At 40.2% G+C, this 24,506-nt stretch overlaps 2 protein-coding genes across 4 annotated transcripts in view; one reads left to right on the top strand and one right to left on the bottom strand.

Moving 5' to 3' along the window:
• The window catches only part of LOC116844005, a 493,975-nt gene that overhangs the window by 270,334 nt on the left and 199,135 nt on the right, over positions 1–24,506 (top strand). The window lies entirely within an intron of this gene.
• The window catches only part of LOC116844008, a 189,148-nt gene that overhangs the window by 125,415 nt on the left and 39,227 nt on the right, over positions 1–24,506 (bottom strand). The window contains exon 1 of one of the 3 annotated variants that reach the window (XR_004377973.1): positions 19,611–19,797. The exons of the other annotated variants lie outside the window; for them this stretch is intronic. The gene's annotated coding sequence lies outside the window, so the exon portion shown is untranslated. Of the gene's footprint in view, positions 1–19,610; positions 19,798–24,506 lie in introns of those variants that run through there. 3 annotated transcript variants of the gene reach the window in all.

Here is a 24,506-nt window from a genome sequence, read left to right as displayed (position 1 = left end):
CCTTTACTCACAACCCTTGTATGAATTACTAGCGAGCGACTCCCGAGAGTTCACCGGGATTCGCAATTAGCAGCAACCTCGGTGCACACTCGAAGATTTCCCGACGTTTGCTGCCGGCAGCGTCGGCGGTATTTGTGTTTGCGAAGCGAGAGGCGAGCGACCTGCACAGACAGTGAATGAACGGTGTAACGAACTCGTCAATGAGTATTCGTGCTAATGAGATACGCCAACGAACCGGTGATTTTTCTGCAGCGCTGACGGCAGAAAAACAGACAAAGAGTGCTCGCATGTCTCGAATCGAATTACGATGAGCCTTGAATCATCTGAATGGACGAGTTATACTTCTCGGGGAATACTTACGACATGACAAGAATTTCTTAACTAAACTTAACTTTTGGGTCTTTATAAATATAAATGGACAAAGTGAAGGAAAAGTAAAATTTAAATAAAAAAATAAATAAAAATGAAATTGCAAAATTTCAACAAATTATCATAATCTTTTTTTAGACATAAATACTTTTCCAGTCAGAAAGTATAGATAAATTATGGTGGAACAATTAATTTCTCGTCCTTATATTCTCATAAAAAAAATTCCAATATTTTTTCGGTCATTTACGTATTTATGTTAATAAGCATTTCGCGAGTCACAAACATAAATTCTTTATTGTCTTAACAAGTGAAAATAATTATCAGTAACATCGAGGTATAGACTAGAATATGGAAAGGGGAAAATTAGCATTAGTAACTGAAAGAAAAAATATCTGAAAAATAAAAAATATTTATTTGGTGAATACTGGTAACATATTCATTTAAATTATTTTATTTCAATCGCTTTCATGAGAAGCTAAGGGGTTTTAAGACAATTTTTTTCTTTCTTTGACAAATATTTAATTACAATAAATATTTCTTTATTTGACAAATATTTTATATTAATGCAAGTATGTTATTAACCGCAAATAAGTACTTTTTTATTCCTTAGATATTTTTTCTCTTAATGTAAGAGAATGAGCCATAGAGATGCTTTTCTTGTCTGATTATATCAAATTGGTGGCGAGATCGAAGGAGGAGAAGAGACCAATGCGTCCTCTCTTCCTTCCACTATGTTTCACTCTCTCTTTTGTTTCAACCACATCGCCCCCTCTCGGAGTGCCGGATGACAGAGAAAGCATTTGACTTGGCGCATATCTCTATCCTTCAATCTTGTCGTCAGCCGTCCCGTGCGTGATCTATTCTATAAGTCTATGATCGCTTGCGCGTGCCATCGACGTCATCGGTAATTCTATCCTTCCTTCCATCCGCATTTTGGCATCCGGCGGTCAAGTGCGGAGAACCGGTCGTTACTCTCTTGCCGGAACGTCCATGCCGCCGTCACCGTGCCGTAACCGGCGCGCCCGTGGCGCACCACGCCATGTGATCGGACATGACTTTGCGCCGGTTGTCGTGTTTCATTAGCACGTGGATATCTCATTGACGGCGGCTCGCCTGTCGTCGTCGTCGTCGTCGTCGTCGTCGGCAGCAGCGACCCACTCGTTTTCACGCGGGTTCGTCGCGTGAGACATAATCCGCTCGCCGTGACATAAACGCCACCGCCCACTCGCGAGGGTGATATCGTGACGGGAGGATTACTGCCGGCAATGAGCACGTCGGCGTTGCGACGTGCGGGAGCACGAGATGCTTTCGATTTGACTGTTTCGTCGCTCGCGTGAGTTCAAGGCCGCGACACAAAGAAAAACAGTAAGGAAATTGAGCAGTCACGATCGATTTTTCTTAGGGAGAATTCATACCCTGACAGCAAAACAGAAAAGGCAGATGCCAATCAGAACTCGCGCTGGTAGAAAAGTAGAAACTAGTCAACTATCATTTGATCGCCAGCACAAGTTCTGATTGGCTTCTGCTTTTCTGTCAAGGTGTGAATGCGTTTTTAGAGCGAATTCTTACAGAACTCTATAATATTTATTATAGAGTTCTCTCCGCGTAACAAAATATTTTAGTTTCCGAACATAGACACCAATAATGAACGTGTTATTATGTTCAGTTCGTCATATAGTGCTCTTTAGAATATTAAATTCGAGCTGTAAAAGACCACAGGCGAAATAGCGATAGAAGACCGGGCGTCTTGGTTAAGGCTGAAAGAATCGCCTCGCGGCTCTTCCTCCTCGCTGCTTCCAGCCGGCACGAGGTATGCGTTGCGGTTATTGCCGCTGTTAAAGTCCAGGTTGATGATTTTCTTCAGTCGGTCGCGGCAACGCAAGCATAGCTCGCCACATTCTTCCTCCTCGTGTCTTGCCGTGACCGTCTGGGAGTTAATCGACGATACGAGGCGATACAAGATCGGCTCTTGCGGGAGTGAGGTTGGTTCTCGCGGTACCGACGCATCCGAAGGATTTTCCGCGAATCTCTCGGTCTTGATCGAGGACTCAAGGCTAGTCGGACGCTTAAAATTCGCGGACAAAGATAATTCTCACAGAGAGAAGTTATATAAAAAATTAATAAACGGATACTTCCGATCAAATTCTGGCCAATTTTTATATCAAATTTAATCGATTATAATGGCATTTCATCAGATAAACCGATTAAAAAATTATGAATCGATATTTCTTACTGAAAGTTTTCTGATTGGATACAAAAATTCATCGATATTTTGATCGGAAATATCCGTTTGTTAATTTTTTATCGGGAAATTTCTCTCAGTATAATATATTCCTACACTACCAGAAAAATACACACATATATATAATAAAATTTTAAAAAATTTATATAAGGGAAAACTACATATTGTTATAATCTATCCGTAACGACACAATCGATTACACCTAACACTGGTTAAATCCTACTGGAATTCTATATAATTAAAAAAAAATATATATGTTTTTTTATCAAAATATACAATTTACTCAAAGAATGCAATGTGACTTACGACCGCGTAACTCTGGGCGTGACTTTCAATGGCGGCTGAAAGTGTCGCGAAAGCGAGAAATAGCACGAAATACAAAGAAGCACCCGGCTGATATCGGCGTCATTTTTCGCGAGACGATTATTGCACTCTCCGCGGGCGAAGAGAAACCACCGCGGGCGCAGCTTAATTCGCCCGCTTTATTGTTTCTCGCGCTACGTCTCGCGTGCAATTTTATTGCTCAGTGTCGTCGATGGCACGTGAAAGCTAGTAAATTTTACAGGGTTCGCTTTATCGAGACGCACTTATCGAACGGCCGGCGATTCCCACGCTTCTTTTCCCCGCGAAGAATGCCGGAGGAGTCGCGGTCGCTGCGGCCCCGCGGACGTTCGAAAGCTTCTCCACCGATCGCTCGCTTGCTCGCTCGCAGGTAAAAGTGCGTGTTTGCTTCTCAGCGGAACGATCGTGAGAGACACACGTCGTTTTGCAATTTCGCGAACCTTTCTCTCCTATTGCCGATATGATTCGCGATATTTCCGTTCAAATCATCCACGGCGTTATGGAATCGTCAAGAGCACGTCGTAATCGCTCGTCTCGTCAGATGCTTATCGTACAGTAAGGTGCATTAGTGGTGTCCTTATTGAGTGTAGAAAGGCATTGATGTACGCGCCACCTATAGGCTCTTGATGCGTGTCTGTCCGGAGAATCGAATCTCTATGGAGTATAACCCTTTTAAAGTGAATCGGTAAAAACGTTTCTGATTGAATCAGTAGGACTGTTTCAGCGATTATCAGTGAATATTCATTGACTTTCGGTAAGAACATTTTGCTGCTTCATCTTACATCTCACTGATTTAGTATCAGTGGATGTAAATTTTCACTGCAAAATTCTTTTTTCAGTAACGACATAGCTATTTGTACCGGATTCAGTTGTCCAGTAGCATAGGGGGTATTTATTGTAATTAAATATTTGTCAAAGAAAGAAATAAAAAATTGTCTTAAAACTCCTTAGCTTCTCATGAAAGCAATTGAAATAAAATAATTTAAATGAATATGTTACTAATACTCACCAAATAAATATTTTTTATTTTTGAGATATTTTTTCTTTCAGTGTACTAATACATATGTAAAATATCCTGATTAGTAGTTCTGAGGTATTCGCAAGAAGTCTCCACAGCTCTGTCGGCCCTTAATTATGAACCAATTTTACCGTATCTGCTCCATCATTTTATAAATGAAAATTACCTTTATTATCGGAGACAGTATATTATATACGTGCAAGAACTTTATTCTAGCTAGTGACACGTTGCTTAACTTTATTCACTCTTGATGGAGAATATTGGTATAAAATTTCGCTCAAAAGTTTATTTTGCTATTACTGAAAGTTTGTCTTTTATTTTGCAATGAACTAAAAAAATATTATTCCAATTTTAATGGAACTTAGGAAAAGAAGTATCTGTATTCTAAAATAATTATTTCGCGTTTTTGTTGTCCATCGTTCCTCTCAAAATAAACACAAAAAATAAATTTGAGCAACAATACCTTTAAGGTGCATAATTCATGGAACATTCTAGTAACTTGTTTTAAATGAAATATTGTCAAAAACAATTTAAATAGCATATTTGTGAGGTTTCAACTGCCTGATCCTAAGTGGTCCCTATTGGTACCAGTGACGCTTAAAGGGTTAAAACCGTCCGGTCTCCCTTATGTCTCTCTCCTTATATTTGTCGACTTTATACCCCGACTGTCTTCCTGGTCTCGCTCCCCACTACGCAACTAACGGCGATTTTTCGCGAGGCGGCCGAGGAGAACCCGCTCACGGCTCGAAGGGAATGAACGTCCACCGAAGCGTGACGTATTGCCGCGGGCTTCTGCATCGCCACTGTGTACGTCCGCGGGATTCGCGGACGAATTGAAGCGTTTCGAGGTACGAGTGAGCCATGCATCCCGCGCGGGTTGATTGAACGTTTGCCTCATGGGCCGGCTATACTTAGTAGCTCATTGATCGTCCCCACGGCGGCCCTCAATCATATCTACTTAAGCGGGAATCAAGCGGCTTCCACAATGGAGGCTGTTCACCTCTACGCGCGCGAGCGCACGCGGTGCGCCGAGTGTGTGTGGGACGGGAAAGCGGGGAATCGTGCGTTCGCGGACAATCTCATTTCGCGATTACACTCACCGCCTCGAATTTCGCGACGGTGGCTGTTTGCGCGAGTTAACGAGAATTGCCGGCCGCTCATACACGAGGGGGCGACTATACCGTGTCACATTAAGGGGTGGCTATCGATTTTTCCTCTCTTACGCAATTCAATTACCGGCAAGACAATTGGATTAATTCGGAGCGCCTTATTGCGCCTGTCGACGACGATTGAGTTAAATAAGCTTGCCTCGCGTTCATTCACCGTTTAAACGTCATTTTCTGAAAGGAAATTATTGTAATTTTTTTTTATTAGATTGTGCCGCCATTGCTGAAGTGTCGGGATTATTGTTTCTTCGGGGCGATTAAAACGCCCACGGAACTCTTAGTTTGTTTAATTAAGTAGAAGCGTTACTGACACATTGTTCCAATTTGATCGAAAATTTGATATATTCAAATTCACATATTTTTATAATTATTTTTATAAAGCAAGATACCGTATCAAATTATTCTGCTGCTAAGAAAAGTGGTTGTTTACTTTTCTTTTTTTAAATAATGGTCATCTTCAACCAAGAATATTTTCTCGACAATAGTCTTAAAATATATATTGATTAAAAATTTAAGGAAAGCTCATTATATCATGTAAAAAAGATTTATTCTCCTCATAAGAATACGATTACTTTATTTAAGAATAAGATAACTTTATTTAAGAAAAAGTTGGTTTTTCTCTATAGCAAGCAAACCGAATTTCTGTTTCAATTTAATACTCTTTATCGAAATACTATATTAGGATTTAGAATATTTTGTAATTTTGAGATATTTTGAATAAATTTAGTGTTTACATGATGAGCTTATGATGAGATCTGCGAATATATAAACTTATGAGATACTTGAAACAAGCAATATTTACTTGAATACGGTAAGTATTATTTTGTATGTAACAATAATATACATTTCTGTATGAAATATGAGTGTATAAAATATACAAAAAATGTCTTTGTAAAATATGAAAGAGATATTATCGTTCATAAGTATGAGAGAAACAAAATATAAAAGCGTATTGTTCATGTATTTCTTCCATATTTTCTCGGTAAATAACCGTGGCCTAAAGAAGCAGCTAACTCCACGATTCACTCGCGACCCTCGGTTTCTTTCTCACGTCAAATCTTCGATTATTGATCACCGTTCTGTCCGCTTCCAACAAATTTCCACGTCATTATCAATTGTCGAGGCGCATCGAGGGTCGTCAGGTGGAAAGGGAAGTTGTCGCTATTAATCATAATGCAGATAGCGATCAAATTGCCGTCACGACATCGTAAAATCTGGTAGCGCGGTCGCCGGTGGATCTTTTGATCCGACCGTGAATAAAGCGATCTTCAACGAGCCGAATAAATGCCGTCGCATTACACGGCTCATTACGCCATGACGTTATTTACAAACAAACGCCGCGGACGCTATAGAAAATAAAGAACAACGGGGCAGCGGAAGCCCATTAGACGCTTCCTCTTATTAATGCGCGGCCTGCTGTGTGCGGGTCTCTTTTTTTGCGTCGAAAAAAAAAATCTCGTATCTGGCCGAGGCAGCCGCGAAGTACGTTGAGTGTAAGGGAACTTTACAACGACTACAGTCAATACTTGGAGTAGGGATATTACCATATGGCACAAAAAAATTAGCACGCGGTTTTTATTATTATTTTTTTTAATAATCTTGTATGAGATTCTTTTCATGGAAAGTTTTTCGAGCATATCGGTGATACCAGATTATTAGCAACTTATGCTGTTTTAGACCAGTCGTGATAAAACGAGGTTGCGTCGTCCAAGACATAATCTGACGTAAACATCGTAAAATGAAATAGATTCCCTGAGTCGAAATTTTGATTCTACTTTCAACCTATTCCATTTTATACCTATTTTAATACTCTGAAATCTACATCAACCTCTTTTGATTCTTTTGAACCTACTCGAGTCAAAATTTTAACTCTACTTTCAGCCTTATTACACATCCTACTTAACATTCTACTATAATACAACCTATTTTAACGTTAAAAAAAGCGAAAAGGGAAATTTCAGGATCAAAGTAGGAGTAAATTATATTATTAGAATTAAACCTACTTTGCTAATTTGGCTCGTTCAAGGTTTAACATAGGATAACAATTTCGACTCGGGTCTATTCTTTAAAGTACAATAAGTACATTCTTCACTGAAACGTTATATTTATAACCAGTGGCTCAGTTATAAGTACAATCACAATAAAATCTCACTGAAAGGATCAGTCAGCGACTGTCTCCGTTATCGATGCAGTTTGCAACAGATGGTATCACATGCAAGGAATACGAAAACTAATAATTCCATCGCTGCATCGTTAGATTTGGTATTGCAGTAAACACGATTAGATATTTAGTACAAGAAGCACAATGTAATTAACGTACTTTGTATTCGCGAAAGCAGCGTGTATCGGTATTCAGTGGATTGTTTCGAGAGAATCTCCCGATGCGTCGTGAGGCTCTCTCGAGCTTGGAAGCCGTTCCGCTGCACAGAACGTTTCCAGTTTCCATTTGCGACGTTAACTGCTTCCGCTAGTCAACCGGTCGTGCACCAGATTTCATTGTCGGTGTCCCCAAATGGAAGACATTGCGGATAATGCTTTGCAAGAATTGCCATAGGATAAATCGGTCATGATCAAGGAAATCGCATCGCGCACTCGTTCTGCGTCGCATTTGCCACATCTACTGCATATTTCTTGATTAATCGCTGCGCGAGAGTCAGTAACGCTTTCTTAAAAGTCAAAACAAGATGAGGTAATTACTACTTTGTTCGTCTTTTTTCTTTTTATAAAAATAACTCATCTTTGGGAAATAATAAAATAATTCAAAAGAGACAAGAATAGATCACAATTAAAATAATCGAAGAACTCGAGTTAAGGTAGCTATATTACGAAACAAGTTTCGTGAGAATTTGATGAAACTTGCACTACGTACACAGTGAAATATTATCTAGAGTAAGCGAACCTATTTCGAAGCACTTTAATTTTTTTCCCGTATTAGCTGTCAAATAATATCAAATTTTCATGTTAGTAACAAAGAACATGTTTTTTGTTAGTCTACTGCTTATGCAATTAGAAAAAGATTGACTATTTTCAAGAGCTCCGACATTTGCAATTAAAGTTGACAATTTCTATACGTGTTCCTTGGGCCGAGCATGTTTATTTTTAATTTCCATTTTCAATATCCTCTAAACTACATGTGACATTTTTGGTTTAATGAAAATTACTGTGATATTCGTCACATTTTGTAAGTCAAGCTGCTCTTTGATTGTTTTAGTCGCGATTTATTTGTGTCTTCTTCGGCTTGTTTCATTATTTACCCGGCAGAAGATGGGAAACGTATGGGAACGCAACAACGTGTTGTATAGAATCACTCCGCGATACATAAAGGCGCACTAAACTCCGTATAAGGATCGTAAACAGTTTCTAATATATGGGCGCACGGTGAATTTCTATGGCAATAAAATCGCGAGACTTGCGAGGAGGAAGTCACCGAGAGACCGAGGAAATAGACAGGCTAAAAGATTAAGACCACCCAAGGAGCCACGGTGTCCGACTTACCGGATCTGACAAGGACATCGCTCATCGTGATCCTTCGAGTAACCGTTTAGCGAATTATGCGCGAGACTGTATCCCATTTATGATCTGAGATCTAAACAGAGATAAGTCCTTTCAATTAGGAAGAAATCTTGAAAATAGGAACTCTTTTACGATTGATCCACTTGACGCGCTCGTTACCTTTAAATTCCGTGTTGATTCCGCATAGAAATTTATTAATATTTTCCCAAATGCAGGTTAAATCCGGCCAGAATGCTTAACTTTGCCCCAAAATAAATCATTCCACTGAGAAGAATAATGCGATAAAAAATTAACGAACTGATATTTCCGATCGATGAATTTTTGTATCCGAGCAGGAAACATCCGATCGGTTCATAATTTTTTTATCGGTTTGTCATGTCATTATAATCAGAAGTATTCGATTAAATTTAATTAGATATCCTGATTAGATTTAAAAATTTATCGGTATTTTGATCGAAAATATCTGTTTGTTAATTTTTTAACGGATAATTTCTCTCAATGTACAAGAAATACAAAAAGCGTGAGTGTGATTGTGTTAATGTCTCTCTGCGTTATCGAAATTTTTTTATTTCATCATTGACTTCAGCATCCCCTTAAAAGGCGATGATTCGCGCGAGTTTATTGAAAAAGCGAGAAACAGAGAAATGAAGGTCCTGAAATGATAGCTGATCGACGCGACCTTAGATCCTTCCAAGTGGTCGACTGTTTCAGAATCCTCGGTACCACCTTCGTTGCCAGTGCAACAAAGAAACGGCGAGAAAATGTCGAGAGGTCGTGGACACGCGGAAATAGTTCCGACACGTCGCGAATGGGTACGTTTAAATTGCAAACGACACGTCGTAAAGCGCGGACCGGGATCCAATCAACCTTTGCTTACGAGTCAATCGGGTCGTCGGCCAACGACACCTATCGCCTTATGCTAATAGAGACGATTTCGTCGCCGGCGAATAGGTTCGCATCGCCGAGGACGATTCTGCGTGCGCGAATAGCCCGTCAGGGTCTTAGAATTCTCAGAGGATCGCGTGACGTTTAAGAGACCGCTTACAATGCACCGTGTAATCTCGAACGCGTGCCGTATACATGGAAATAGTATTGCAATAAAAAATTACAACCAACCTTTATAATCTCGGAATTCAGGGAGAATTTTTATATCTTTATATCAATTGTGAGGGGAAACGACTTAATATCAATGAACGAAATCTTTAATGCACCGAGCAAGCAGATGTTTTTAATATGTTAATCGAATAACGACGTGTATTTGACTACATTTATCTCGAGACCAGTCCAAGCAATCTCGCAATTCTATTTGGAGATGTCCGTCGATACGCATCGTCGAATAAAGGATACTAGAAATCTACTGGGAGTAAATTCTCCTCCATTCGTCTGCGAATTCGCGTTCTAAAGTCAGACGCGTAAGTACGGGGAGGTTAACACAACGACGGAGTCGTCCGCCTCGAACGTGCATCCGATAAAGAGAAACGGCATATTATTTTGCATTACAATGACACCGCGGAGTAGTGAAGCAGTAACCCGAACGTCGTCATTCAGTGCGCCGTCGTATCATCATTTCTCAAGCGAATGCATAATGACGACGCGCAGTAAAATCTCCGTGAGGAGTCTCGCGATACACGCGGTATGTAATTGACCTGCATTCAGAGATGTTGCGACTCCTCTCCGACGGTTGACGGCGTGTGTTTCGCACTTACGCGTGAATGAACGCTATGCTAATGTAAATTCATATATATATTTCACGACGAATTGTCTTCCTTGCGAGTACAGCGATCTTACAAAGCTTACAAAATGAAATTCACAAAACGACTCGTAACAAACGGAAGAACCGTTTGCCGTTATGAACAACGTGAATTAATTTTCGATAAATTTGCACACACAGTTAGAAATTTTGCGTATAAATGTTAAAATTTTCATGTGTTACACATATTTGATCGTTATTTCAATGTAAAATTAACATATTTCCGATATGCTATTATTTCCGTGATGCTTTAATAATATGTTATACAAATGTTAATAAATTAACGTTTTTTGTATGTCACAAATATAATATTATTTTGGGTGCTTTCAACATATATATTTAAAAGTGGCATTTCTTAAAATCACTTTAATATTAACAAGAATTAAAAAGCGAGACTTCGAATTATTGCAAACTTTGACATATAGTATAATTAAATTTAGTAAGGGAATAAGTTAAGTTAAAGTAGACTGAGAGAAATTAGTCGATAAGAAATTAACGAATAAGGAATTAAACGGATATTTCCGATTATAATACCGAATTTTTGTATTCGATCAGGAAATATTGGTTGTATCTAATGAGAAATATTGTTTCATAATTTTTTGATCGGTTTATCTAATTTATTTAATTTTAACTATATACTTTCATATATTTTTTTATTATTCTTTATGTTATTTTTACATTGAAAATAAACGCGAATTCTCATAATATTTCTGTCTCATTTCTAGATAGAGAATCTATGTTTAGCAATGGAATTCCAAATTGGTATCGTAATGGGATAACCAATAATTTCCGGACAAATTTAGGCATTCTTTACAAAATTTATATTTCATCTGGGAGAGTATTGCAAAAATTCTTAAGATTAAGAATCGTCTGATGTAAGGAAAAGTTGAATATACCTGTACAGTATCGATTTAGAGTGAAACCAAGGAAGATTGAGCAATACCACGGAGGCAAAATGAAGCCGTGCGTGAATGATCGCGCGAATAACGCTCGCCTCGAGCCCGGCCGACGTCGCGTTCGAGCCGAGAGATGATACACCTAGCAGCGTCTCTAGCATAGCGACAATAAATCGGGAGACGCAGATTTATGAGCTCTGGGAGTGGTTTCGGACTTGATGCGTTAACATGCATTAACCCAAATACGAGAGCATCCACCGCGGGCGAAACGAGAGCGCGAGTCGTGAGCAGCGACGAGCAGCAGCGTTCTTCCGTTCTCCCGGGCCGGCCTTCTCGACGGGCCTGATTGATCCAGAAGTAGATTGGTGGTTGCGCTCTCGCGGAGAACGGAGTACCGTACAAAACGAAGCGATTAGGGACACACCGCCGTCGCCGCCGTTCAAGAACAAAAACCGAAAAGAGCGGCCGTTACACTTTCCACGCGAGACGACGTGCGACGGTAAAAAGCACGACGACGTCGCGGATTACATCGTTTTTCACCGGCCGCGTTCCTAATTACCGCGTTTCGCGATAATCGTCACCGTGCGTATCGAGGGGAAGGAGGCGCGGGATCGCTAAATAAAATCATCGCACCGCATGATCGCGCTTTCGCGCTATAAATCACGGCGCTTGTGAGTCGCGTGCTAGCGCGGGGAAATTAAACGCTAAAAATCGGGATTAAATTGACCCAACATTAACGTGATTAATCGCCCTGGTATGTGAGAGCTGGTATTATATCCTGCTAGTAATAATTATTAGTTCGACATTGAGTCGCGCTTTTACCTATTAAGCTAGAATCACACGATGCACAGTTTCATACTTTTTTGCATGCTGGCCGGCAACTCAGTTCACTGCACATATCTTTCAATGCACGATTCACGCAGTGAACTGCCGATCAGCATTGATAGAATGCATTGATAGAAAAAAACATGATTGATTAAATAACTAAATTATTTTTGAATCCAATCATTTTTTATACTAAAATGGTAATAGTAATATGCATATATTATTATTATTATTATCACTAACAGTCCTGATAAGTCATATAGCGCAGTGCGACAGTCAGGTCCTTATTCACAATGAGGATTATTAATAAGTAAAACCTTATTAATAATTAGAATCCGATAACATCACTCCATATAGACTAAATAATTGATTGGGATCAATTACATTAGAACTATAGGATAAACTTCTAATAAGATCTCTGACTAGAAATTTTATCCCATGGTGTTGATCAGGTTGATTCCAATCAGTTATCTGGTTTGTATAAGATGATATTATTGGGTTCTGTGTGATAAGTCATGTAACGTAGCGCGACAATTAGGACCTTATTCATAATAAGAATTATTAATGATTAGAATCTTTAATAACATTAATAACATTAATAACATTAATAACATTAATAATATTAATAACATTAATAACATTAATAACATTAATAACATTAATAACGTTAATAACATTAATAACGTTAATAACATTAATAACAACAACGCAAATTAGTTAATTCAGTGGAATTAATCTGATCAGGACATTGGAATAAATTTCTAGTCGGGTTATTCTAAACTCTCTTTTATTGATAAAAGTGTCTCTAAGTGTAACTTGTAAATCTTCTGCTTGGTTCATAAGACTCATTCAGTGAAGCACTTTTCTGCATAAAAGAGAGTTCAGAATAAGGGCCTTTTTCTCTCGGAAGAAGCGAACTGGAATGTTCATGTAACGTTGGAGACAAATTTATGAAGGCTACAGTACCAGTCCGAAAGCCCAGATCAAACACAATAAGAACATACGCTTATCCACCAGAAGAAAGAAAAATCGTGCGTACAGAAGGGCAAAGGCAACAGGAAAATTCTGAGTGAGACAAAGAATGGCGCGAATGAAAACGTTTTACGGTACACCGAACTCCTCTGCCGCCATAAACACCACGACTTCTCCCGTCTCGCCGTTGTTTCGGAAGATACGGCCCCGGTGTTGGTCGTTCCCGATGGGGAAACTTCGCGGCCAGTATCGCGATGCGATCGGCAGGAACGACCGGGAGGGAAAACCTCAGCACGACGAATGTAACTGTGTCGACTGGTCCGCGATAGAAGTCGGAGATACCGACGGAGCCCTCGAATCGCGCGAGCCGTAGAATCGACAATCAACGGTGGACGATCTCGCGATTACGCGAATCCGGTAACAGCCGCCGTATGGAAGCGGCGAGGAGGGCCTCTATCTCGTTTCTAAGAGCTCGTCGCGGCGGCTGCGTTTACGAGGCAACGGCCGCAGCGCGTGCAACCGCGGCGTCCGATTGCGTATCGGTGACCTCGATCGTCTCCCCATGCATCTCCCGCCCCTATTATCTCGGTGTCTTTCTCTCCTCCCCTCTGTCCCTTCCATTCAATTCGTTATGTCAATGATCCCACGCAGATCCCACGAGAAAAGGAAGCTGCGCCGCATTGCGCCGCGTCAGACTCGTTCGCTCGAGTGAATTATGAACTTACCGATGCCGCACGCTATGATGAGGAAATGATTCCTCGGATACCACTTAACTTTGATCTTTCTCCCCCTTCGTATTTGTCTGCTCTACGCGTGTCATTATGTTCAGCCACGTTTGTCTACATGGAGGAAATATTGTGATAAAAATTACGTTAAAATTCTTTCTTTAGGGTATTATGGCCATACGGAAAAGATGGCCATAGGCTGTAATTTCTCTAATAATTGCAAAACAATACGTTTGTGTAATTAGTCACAAAGATAATCGATATTTATCATAGTATATGTGCGTACATTTTTCGAAATAGCAAGATTATGAATATTACGCTATATTTTTATTTTCGACTGCCTGTAAAATTTCTCATGTGTCCACTAAAACTTGCTGTAACGTCGAATAAATTACAGTTAAGCTATCGCAATCAACGTTAGTATGTGAAGTAGATATGTAAATTGTAATATAACATGCATTTTTATTTTCGTTTTTACTATTTGTTTATAAATACTATGGCTGTCTTTTATTCACATTTTGGGTAAGATAGTTCACTGTCATTCTATGAACATTTATAAAACGAAAGTCGTTATGTTTCAAAAATTACTTTCAATATTACAGTAATTAAATCTTATGTGCAATGTGTTTTGGTCAAAAGATTGCACTTAGAATTAAAGTTTTGTAACAGAAGTTTCTATTTTATATATGTATTATATTTTTCAAATATAATACATATATAATATGTATTATATAATATGTATTTTCATAATATGTATTAAATATCTTATATTAAAATAAATATGTTAAATTATATTTTTTTCATTATTTTATAAAATAAATTTTATAAAATAATTTATAAAACCGTACAGAAGCTTGAACATAAAATATATATGGGTTATCTATTCCTTTATGGCCATCTTATCTGAAAAATTTAGGTAAGATGGCCAATGTTCCTGTTTTGATATTTTTGTAATAAATAATTTTACTGAAGTATTTTCGTTTTAACTCTGATGGTATTATGTATTGTAGGCTTCAGTGAAGTAATATGCCAAACGCTATTAAAAGATAGCGATAAGAAATGTATTTTTTTTGCATTTTAAAAAAGTATAGCCATCTTATCCGAGTTTACCCTATACAATGTTCCTTGCAAAGCTGAGACCTCTCGCGGAGACTGGAACTACTAATCAGAATACATATTTTATACATGGTCTTCTTTATTTTACACTACTGGACAACTGAACCCGGTACCAGAATAAGATGCGAATAAGAAACGGATATTTCCAACCAAAATACCAGTGAATTTTTATATCCGATCAAATTTAATCGAATACTTTCGATTATAATGGCATTTCATCAGATAAACCGATGAAAAAATTATGAAATTATTTCTCATCGGATGTTTCCTGTCCGGATACAAAAATTCATCGGTATTTTGATCGGAAATATCCGTTTGTTAATTTCTTCTCAAATAATTTCTCTTAATGTAATTGTACTATTTTGAATGTTGAATTATTTCGAATGTTCAGAATCGACGTGATAATCGATAGTGAGTTGGATTAATGCGAAGAGGGGAAGGATAAAGCGTAATAATAGTTCCCACATTTCTGCTGGAGCAAGTTCGACGGAAGTCGCACGATATGAGGAGTTTTTAATTTAAAATCCGATTCACGCGCGCGTATCGGTGTGGTAATCTGCTTCCTTCCGTTGCGAGTATAATTGCGATTTTCTACCGCAAATCACTCGGACGTTTACAGCTTCGCTGGTTATGGTCTCTCGCGTGAGTCTTCGCCGTCGTGTTCCCTCTTCCGCGAGAGATCCCGACTCGCTCGCTTCTCCGTATAAATTTGTTTACTCTAAATTATGACTCTAATAGGTGCGCTCGCGTGTCTCCCGATCGTTTCTTCGGTCCGGTGCGCTTTCGGACAAGCCGGCGAGGCTCTCCGAACAAAGCCGGCCGATCTCGTCAGCTGTTTTCCTCGCGTGATAACCGGCGATAATCCACCCGCGCGATATCGATTAGCAGCGATCCGACGTTCGATTGCCGATGAATTCGGGCACGTTTTCAACGGCTACACGAAAGTGGAAATCCTGCTCGACACACGGCCGCAGGGCGAGAGCAATACGGCGACGGTAGCCGCGCACAATTTGCATAAATAATGTCCACCGATCTATCGGCTATAATTGCGTCTCGCTTGTTACCTCAAGACGTGTATTCGCCTTGATCACAATTATTATCGGCGACTAACTGCGCTCGTAATTGTCAGAGCCGGCGCGGCATAATGCCCCGTCACGCGTTACTTCACCATAGCGGATAAACGTAATCACACGCGTAGGCGAACGCGAGTGGCGTATATTCATACACCGAAGGAAATCGAGGGAAACACCTGCGCTATTTTCACGGGAAAATGTGCACTGCATTCAAGTATATGTTATTTGGTTCAAATATTTTATATATTTATGTATAATCTAAATGTATGTATAAAAAAAAATGCAAATCAATCATGAGTCCGTCATAAATATCAAATTTATTCAGAATACATTCTGAATATTAGTAAGTTTAGTATTTTAATCAATAATATTAAATTAAATTATAATATTAAATTAAATTAAGAGAAAAATTCGCGCGGCTTGTTCAGGGGAGTTCCAGGAATATGTTGCTCATGTGCTCTTTTTTAGTATTTATCTTGAGAGGAATTATTTAAACCGAGTAAACAATACTCAGTTCAAATGAAAATAATTCAAATTCGAAAGTAAGCGAATCGAAAGTAAGTGAGACGAGAAGAACGTCTTAATGTCAAAAGAAGTAAACGCGAAATCTATCGCGATTTATAGTTCCATTGATGAAATATTGAGAAAATGCTATCCGCGCTTGCCGTAACGGAAGTTCCTATCGCATCGCGAGAAATGGCACGGAGTTCCGCTAACTCGGCAATAGGGGAGCGCTATTTTATGACGCGAACAGCTGTGTAGGGTGTCATTTGCATGCTATGTATATTAATTGTTACTGTTGTTCGGTACTGTTGCACGACGATGTATATCTTTTTATTGAACAGACATATCACGCTGATAATTCCAATTATCTAATTAACTGCAAAATTAATTGCGAACTAATTAATACTGATAAGTTTGAACGAATCGACACACAACGATGCAATTATATAGGATTTTGTGATCGGTACTTCCTAGTGAAAATTTTAATTCTACTCTCTCTCTCTCTCTCTCTCTCTCTCTCTCTCTCTCTCTTTCGATCTCAATATTCCATTCAACTCCTACTTTGATACTCTGCCTATATCAACCTTTTTCGATTTTATTTAACCTACTAGCTTGCTCAAGAGATCTTCTTAATAAATTTACAGTTTATTAAATAAATTTAAAATTTATTAAATTTGCTATTAGTATCTTGTGTGTTTTCTGACATTTAGAGATGCTAAATGAGACTTCAGTTTTCATGTTTATTTAGCATACATTGATTCTTCGGAATATACAGATGTTAGAAAGTTCAGGTCGAAAGTAGAGCTAAAGTCTCGACTCAGGTTGTGTCAAGAAGTTACGAACTGTCTTTCTCTCTAAGTTAAAGATAAATATAAGTTGAAAGTGCAGTTTTAATTTCACTGCATTGAAAGAGCGTCTTTACGTGAAATTATTGATCGTTGGCCCGAAGATTAAAGCGATCGAGATTCACATATTTACTCAGATGACTTCACTCAGAATTGCTCAATTTAATAAAAGAATTTTTTAAATTTAATTTTCAAATCTCCTAATTTCCTGGAATCAATTTTTTTATTTAAACTTTCAATAGGAATCCATCAACTTCTCTTTAAGATAAAAGTGAATATATAGTTAAAAGTGCAGTTTCGATTTTGCCGCGTCGCAAGAGCGTCATTACGTCAAATCATTGACCGTTGCCTCGAAGATTAGAGAGCGATCAAGATTCACGCACTTATTCAGATGACTTTCGCGGCACGTTCTACGAAAGGCAACGACAAGGCAGCGAGATAGGAAACAGAGAAACAGCGAGAGAAAGAGAAGGAGCGCGCTCTTTCGCAACTCTCCGCCGGCCCGTCCGAATGATCGACGAGTTACTCGGAACCGGCGTCGATAAATCACCGATAATCGCATTTTTCGCAGCGCCGCCGTCTTTGTTTTCGCCGTTGCTCGCCGACAACGCCGCTACGTAGATTTCCGATGGCGCTGCTGATGCATCCTCAAGGCGCATTGTCTCGCGAAATGCGCGCGCTCGTCGACGTCATTATCACGTATAATTAACATCCCCTTCCCGCCCGTCCTCTCCTTGCCCCGCCCCCTACCCCTCGTCATCGTTCCCTGGCGTAATGAGTTCGGACGTGGAAATCTGCATGCGAACGTCGCCGACGTAACGCCGGCGTACCGCAAACCGCGACGTTATTCCACGCGCTCTGTGTGTGTGCAGCACGTGCGCGCGCGACGAGACCGGTCTCCGTTGTCAGCAGGCGTGTGTCTGTGAATAAGATCGTGTGAATGCACCTGGCGAGCGAAACTGGGTCGCGCCTGTGTCACGCCCGTCATCGTCATCGTCATTCTGCGAGCGTAAGAATGAATTTCCGATCGGCGCGCTCGTGAGCGCGTTGATCGTTTATGTGAAAAGCGACATTAGTAGCGAGAGTGCGCCTGATTGAATACACCTGCATGTGTATACACGGCGATGTAATTTCGGAGTAGGCAGGTAGCCGTACGACGAGGGGAATCGTCACCACTCGTTGTGGATTCTCCGGCAAATGTCGGCACATACCGGCGATATGCTCGAGTAAAGTTAATAAACGGGTTAATAGACGACGGGTCGATCGGGATCGGTCGATCAGCATCGCTTTGGCGAATGCTTTAGCGTGCTCGGAGACGTTCCGTATTTATCCATATATATCTTGAAATTGCGGAAATTTCGGAAGATCCATTGACGATATACGCGGAGAGAGTATTATAGCTTTGTCCTTTTTTTCATATAAACTCTTTTCCCTCCCATTACGTTTCTATTAGTGCACACCTAAATCGAAATTTTGATCCTACTTTCTACTTAACGCTCATTTACCAAAATTATACTCTGAAGCTTATATTAACCTTTTTGATTTTATTCTTTAAATTTTTAACAAAGAATATTTTTTGATCTTAAAATACGTCATTGCAAATTAAAAAAAGCGTATTATCATGTATTCAAGTGAAAAATTTATTCTTTTTACAAAAATATTATGAAACTTTGTTGGAAAAAAATTAGTTCTACTTTATACTAAGAAAAAATATTTGTACTTGTAACTATAATCACACACATAGTGAAATAATTACTATAAATTATAGTCAAGAAAAAAAATTTTTTAATTATATTCTACTATAATATCAGTGATAATAACCTTATATGTATATTACTACTATCATTTTCGCGTTGAAACAACTGAAAAATATTGTTAGAGCCGAAACTATCTAATTACAATTTTAGTTAGTTTAACTATTTTTTTCTCTCAATGCATGTGGTAAAAAAATGAATTTTTGTTTTAATTTAATATCCTATTAATTTACAACTTTTTACAACTCTAAATTTTATCAAATTTATATTTCTGCCAGAATCCTATAAGCTAAAGTAACTAAATGTCCCGATTTTTCATCCTTTGTCTCGAATTTAATACGGGACACCGATTTGTCATCATTTCAATGATTGTCAATTAATTTTTGAATCTTTTTATCCTCCTCCCCCCGCTTTACACATTTATGAATTGTCCCGAATTCAGGGCTGGGAAATCTGGTTACCTTACATATATCGCGAGAAGAAACGAGAAGATTACTTACAAATGACGTCTTCACAATATACGGTGATCGCACATCGCTATTCTCGACACTTCCGAGATTTATTAACGCTCGAGACTCACGTTCGACGGATAAAAGATGCGAGAAACGACGTGGATTGCTGTGTCCATGGCTGCTGCTTGGCGCGAAAAGATTGAGCATTTTGCACAATTCATTACCAACGCCTAGATTGAATAACCACGATGACAACCTCGTAGTGCGAAACGAACGCGATTGGTCTAGAATGGATGGTAACTCGAGCAAGTTATTAAGGCCGGGCGCGCCGTATAGATCGCGTCGTTGTAGACGCGCGACCTCGTTCGCATCACTGACGCGTTCACATTCATGCACTTTTGGCACTATCGGCGCGCTAATGAACTTTTGGTGTACGTGATTGACAGCGCGCGCGGTCTGCGATCTTTTCATGCCGAGCAACTACCATGAGCACAACGCTCCGTATTCCATACATCTTTCGTTTGTGTCCTGTGAGTCTCCTGCGGAAATCAGTATTAGGCCAGTTCTACAATACGTCGTATGTCGGATATCGGAACGCAGTCAATGGTCCAATAAGGAGAATTTGTCTCGAAAAACAAATCCTCTGATTGGCCGATCGGCTGCACTCCACATACGACAGCGACATACGACGTATTATAGAATAGACCTTAGAGTGCCGAAAATAACGACCGTCAGGATCGTCAAAATGCGATCGTCAGGACACATCGTAAGTATATTATTACGGAGTAATCTTCTCCCTTCTCGAGACACAGCTAAGGTGACCAGATTTTTCACCCTTTGTCCCGATTTTTCACCTTTTGTCCCGAATTTTTTCCAGTGCTATTCGGGACATCGATTTGTCATCATTTTCAATGATTGTCAAACAATTTTCGGATCTTTTTATCCCCCTCCCCCCCCGCTTCACACATTTATGAAGTGTCCCGAATTCAGGGCTGGGAAATCTGGTCACGATGTAAGCAACCCATTAGTACTTGGCCACTGAGCACGATTAGCAATAAAATAACTAGTCCACAATGTATACATACGCTAAGAATAACATACGATAAGAAACGTCAAGACGCGTTCTACTTTCGCACATTTGCGAATTTCCTCAACAAATTCCGACTGTCATGTTATCGCGCCAACCATATCGGAAATTGCGTGCTTTCTCTGCGAATCGTAGATCGGGAACAATAATAACTAAACGCCGCGGCGTTATATGTTTGTAACGCGCTAAGCAACGAGATCTCTCCCGCGGGCCAATTAATTTCACGCGGGGGATTTATCGTGGCGGAATTTTCCCGCGATCGCGTAACTTTCGCGGTCAGCCCGCCGGCGAAATTCAGATCTCGTCCGTCACTCGGCTCGACGTTTTGGCTCGCGGGCGCGCGAGCAAACTAGTCACGCGTGCGTTTCGCGCGCGGCTTCCGCGGTAGGCGCATTCCCCGCTGAAAACACGGCGTCACTTCTCGCACGGGGCCGCGCGCACTAATTGATCGTATCTTCGCGCTCGTTTAATAGCCACAAGCGTGCTCTCTCGCGCGCACGCGGCTCCGTGTCGGCGTAAAGTCACAACGCGCCGGCCGCGGCCGGCGAGATCGTCCCGATTTCGCGGCGGATCAATTTACCTAACAAGAGCGACGACGAAGGCGCGATATAAGGTCGAGCCGTCGCGGGGCCGCGCGAACCCGCAATTAGCGTCCCCGGTGAAACGTCTTATAATCGCTTAATAAGCGTCCGTGTGCAAATAGCGGCCGCTAATTGGATACACAGTGCGCGTCGCGTGGCTGGCGATTAGCCGCGCGGAAAGCGAGACTTCCCAATATGCTCCACGCTGCCCGGACACTTGCGGGAAAACTCACCGGTAACCGGTTTAACGAGCGCCACTAAACGTCCGCGGGTGTAAACGATAGACTTTTTCCCGCACGTTCCGAGAGGAGAGCCGCTCAAGCCGCTCGTGTTAATAACGCGCCAGCAGTAATCAGCTTTCGTTAAAGGCTCGTCTACAATATGCGGAGTAAGCTTGGCGTAGGTTGAAGAGGAAGGAATACAAACAATTTATCTTGCTTACGCCTATACTTCGGCTTCCTTACACCGGAAGTATTTCTCTTGAGCAATATATTCAAGAGTATAAGTGTGCGAGTTCCTCAAGTCAGGGTTAGGACATCATCCGTCATTTGTAGGGAGGAAATGAGCGAGTGGGTGACAGAGAGAGAGAGAAGCTGCAGCGTGTTTTGTCACATCTTAGACAGGGTGGGAAAACTTTCCGAAATGAATTGTTTGAATTTCTCACTCCTCCAAATCTTTTTTACGCCAAGCTTATTTTGTGTATTGTAGACGAGCTCATACTGTGTCCAAAAAGTAAGACCAATTTTCAATTTAAATTGCGCGGGTATATCGAATGTCAGAAATATTTTTTTTCTAAATTGGTAGCACTGTGACAGACATCTGTGTCAAATTTCACATCATAACCGTCAAGACTTGGAAGCTCGTAAAAAGAGGCCGGAATTGTGGAAAGACAACTCTTGGTTTTTTCACCACGATAATGCGTTATCTCACACTGCATTGGTTCTTCGAGACCATTTCGCTAAAAATTCGACCCATATCGTTCCACATATTCACCTGATTTAGCACCGTGTGACTTCTGGCTACTCTCTAAACTCAAAAGACCGCTCCAGGGACACCGTTTTGACTCGATTGAAGAGATACAAGCTGAATTAAAGAAAGCTTTGAAGGCCATTTCGGAAATCGACTTTAACAACTATTTCGAGGGTTGGAAAAAACGTTGGCATAAGTGTATTGTGTCTGAGGGGGATTACTTTGAAGGCGACGAAATAGATTTGGAATAATAAATAAAGATTAAAAAAAAAATTTTAAATTGGTCTTACTTTTTGAACACAGTAGTACATCGAGATGCGATTACGCCGATCCGTAAGAAACGATGACGGAGAACAGGAGAAAGAGAGGTGGAGGAAGGGCAGGAGGGAGAGCGGAACAGGAAAGGCAAATCGACGCGATGATTTACGCTCTATTACATTTTCTGCGAGATCTCTGCTGCCGCCGCCACCGCTGTTGCCGTCACCGCCGCCGCCGAGCAGTTCTGCATAAGCGAATGCGCTTTGACGGCAGGCCGCTCGCTTACTTTCGATTATTTCTGCGCCGTCATGAATGAGACGTCCGGTATTCGCGCTGGCTACGCGCGGTAGTAACGCTATTTAAAATACCGACGTGAGATACATATTATTCGACGTGCTGCTGCTCGACGGTAGAAAGTCCGTCGAGTGCGCGAGATGCATCGAGATGCATCGAGATGCATTGCGCTCGAGGTGAGGAGAATACGCGCGTTTTGCCGCTCACCTTCGCCGGTCCCCGGCAAGAGGAGAAGGTGACGAGGGGTTAAAAGGTGGAATTAGAGGGGGCCTTTCAACCGAAGGTCAAGCTCGCGGCCCGGCGGAATAATCCGCGTCTCGTTTCTGCATACGTGCGCGTGTTGCACGCACGTGCGTGCCGCGTACGTGCTCGCACACCGTGTCGTTCGCGCGTGCTTCCAACGCGATTGATCGATAAGCAGGCTTGCTTTCGGTAGCGAGAGCGTCTCGATTGATCTTTGTATCTCGTAAAGCAGGTATTAATCGTGGAAACGTACTTAACCGCCGGACGAAGAGAGTAGTTTCGACGTTGCCCGTTACGGAGAAGAATAAGCACCGAAAGAAGCCTGGAGTGTATGAAGTTGGCACCCCACTTTTTGAAATTTATAATTTTGAAAGTTGTTCCAGATTGTTCTGACTTTGTACTACATTGTTCCAAAATGATATTGCTTCATTCGAAACGGTTTTCGAATAAAACAAGAAAAATGATTTTTTGAGCTGGCACCCCACTTTTCGAAAATCGAACATTCTGATACCGCAATAGATTGTTCTAGTTGTTCCAAACATTGTTCCAAAAGCACAAATCAATAAGTTTAATTATAAGCCCGAAAAATTAAAAAAAAGTTTTTTGACAAACAGTCTATCGGACCAAGAGTAAACTTATACTATCTTTCTTGTTCCAACCGAGATCTTTTTGTTCTGAGTTGTTCTAGGCTTAAGAATTATAGTTCTAGAGTATGAGACTCATAAGATCATTCGTTCTCCGAAAATTCGTAAAAAAATCGATTTGACAGTACTCGACGTCAAGAGTAAACACATGCTTCCTTTCTTGTTCCAACCGAGATCTTTTTGTTCTGAGTTGTGCTAGGCTTAAGAATTATAGTTTTAGAGTATGAGACTCGTAGCGTCATCCGTTCTCCGAAAATTCGAAAAAAAATCGATTTGACAGCACCCGACGTCAAGAGAAAACACATGCTTCCTTTCTTGTTCCAACTGAGATCTTTTTGTTCTGAGTTATACTAGGCTTAAACGACGAAGCAATTTCACTTTATTTTGTCATGACATTTTGTAATTATTTCCGCCAATTTTCCTATAATAAAGATTAATTTTTGTAAGAAATCATCTTTTTCTTGAATGTTTGTCACCTCAGAAATATATTTCAATCATCTTTATTTTTAATCATCCAAATAATTATACTTTTTTAAATCAGTATATAGAACTTTTTTTTTTAAGAAAATAGTTTCATCTAAAAAAACCTGAAAATATTTTTGTTAATTTTAATATGTTGTTAAGTTATGAATTTTTTTTACGAAATTACATTTTTTGTCGATTTCGGCAAATTTAAATTGTTATTGCAAAAAATTGTTAATAAATGACTAAAGTAACTATTGGAACATAAAATATAATCTCTCTAGAGTATCCCAGAATTTTTTCAGATTTTTTAGATGATCGATTTTTTTCGAATTTTTGGAGAACGGATAACGCTACGAGTCTCATACTCTAAAACTACAATTCTTAAGCCTAGCACAACTCAGAA

Source organism: Odontomachus brunneus, unplaced genomic scaffold (assembly GCF_010583005.1).
Source record: "Odontomachus brunneus isolate Ranch 3 - 2012 unplaced genomic scaffold, Obru_v1 Obru_scaffold_038, whole genome shotgun sequence".
Classification (NCBI taxonomy): Eukaryota; Metazoa; Arthropoda; class Insecta; order Hymenoptera; family Formicidae; genus Odontomachus; species Odontomachus brunneus.
Note: the sequence above shows the minus strand (reverse complement) of the source record. Positions and strands in the feature narration are given on the sequence as shown.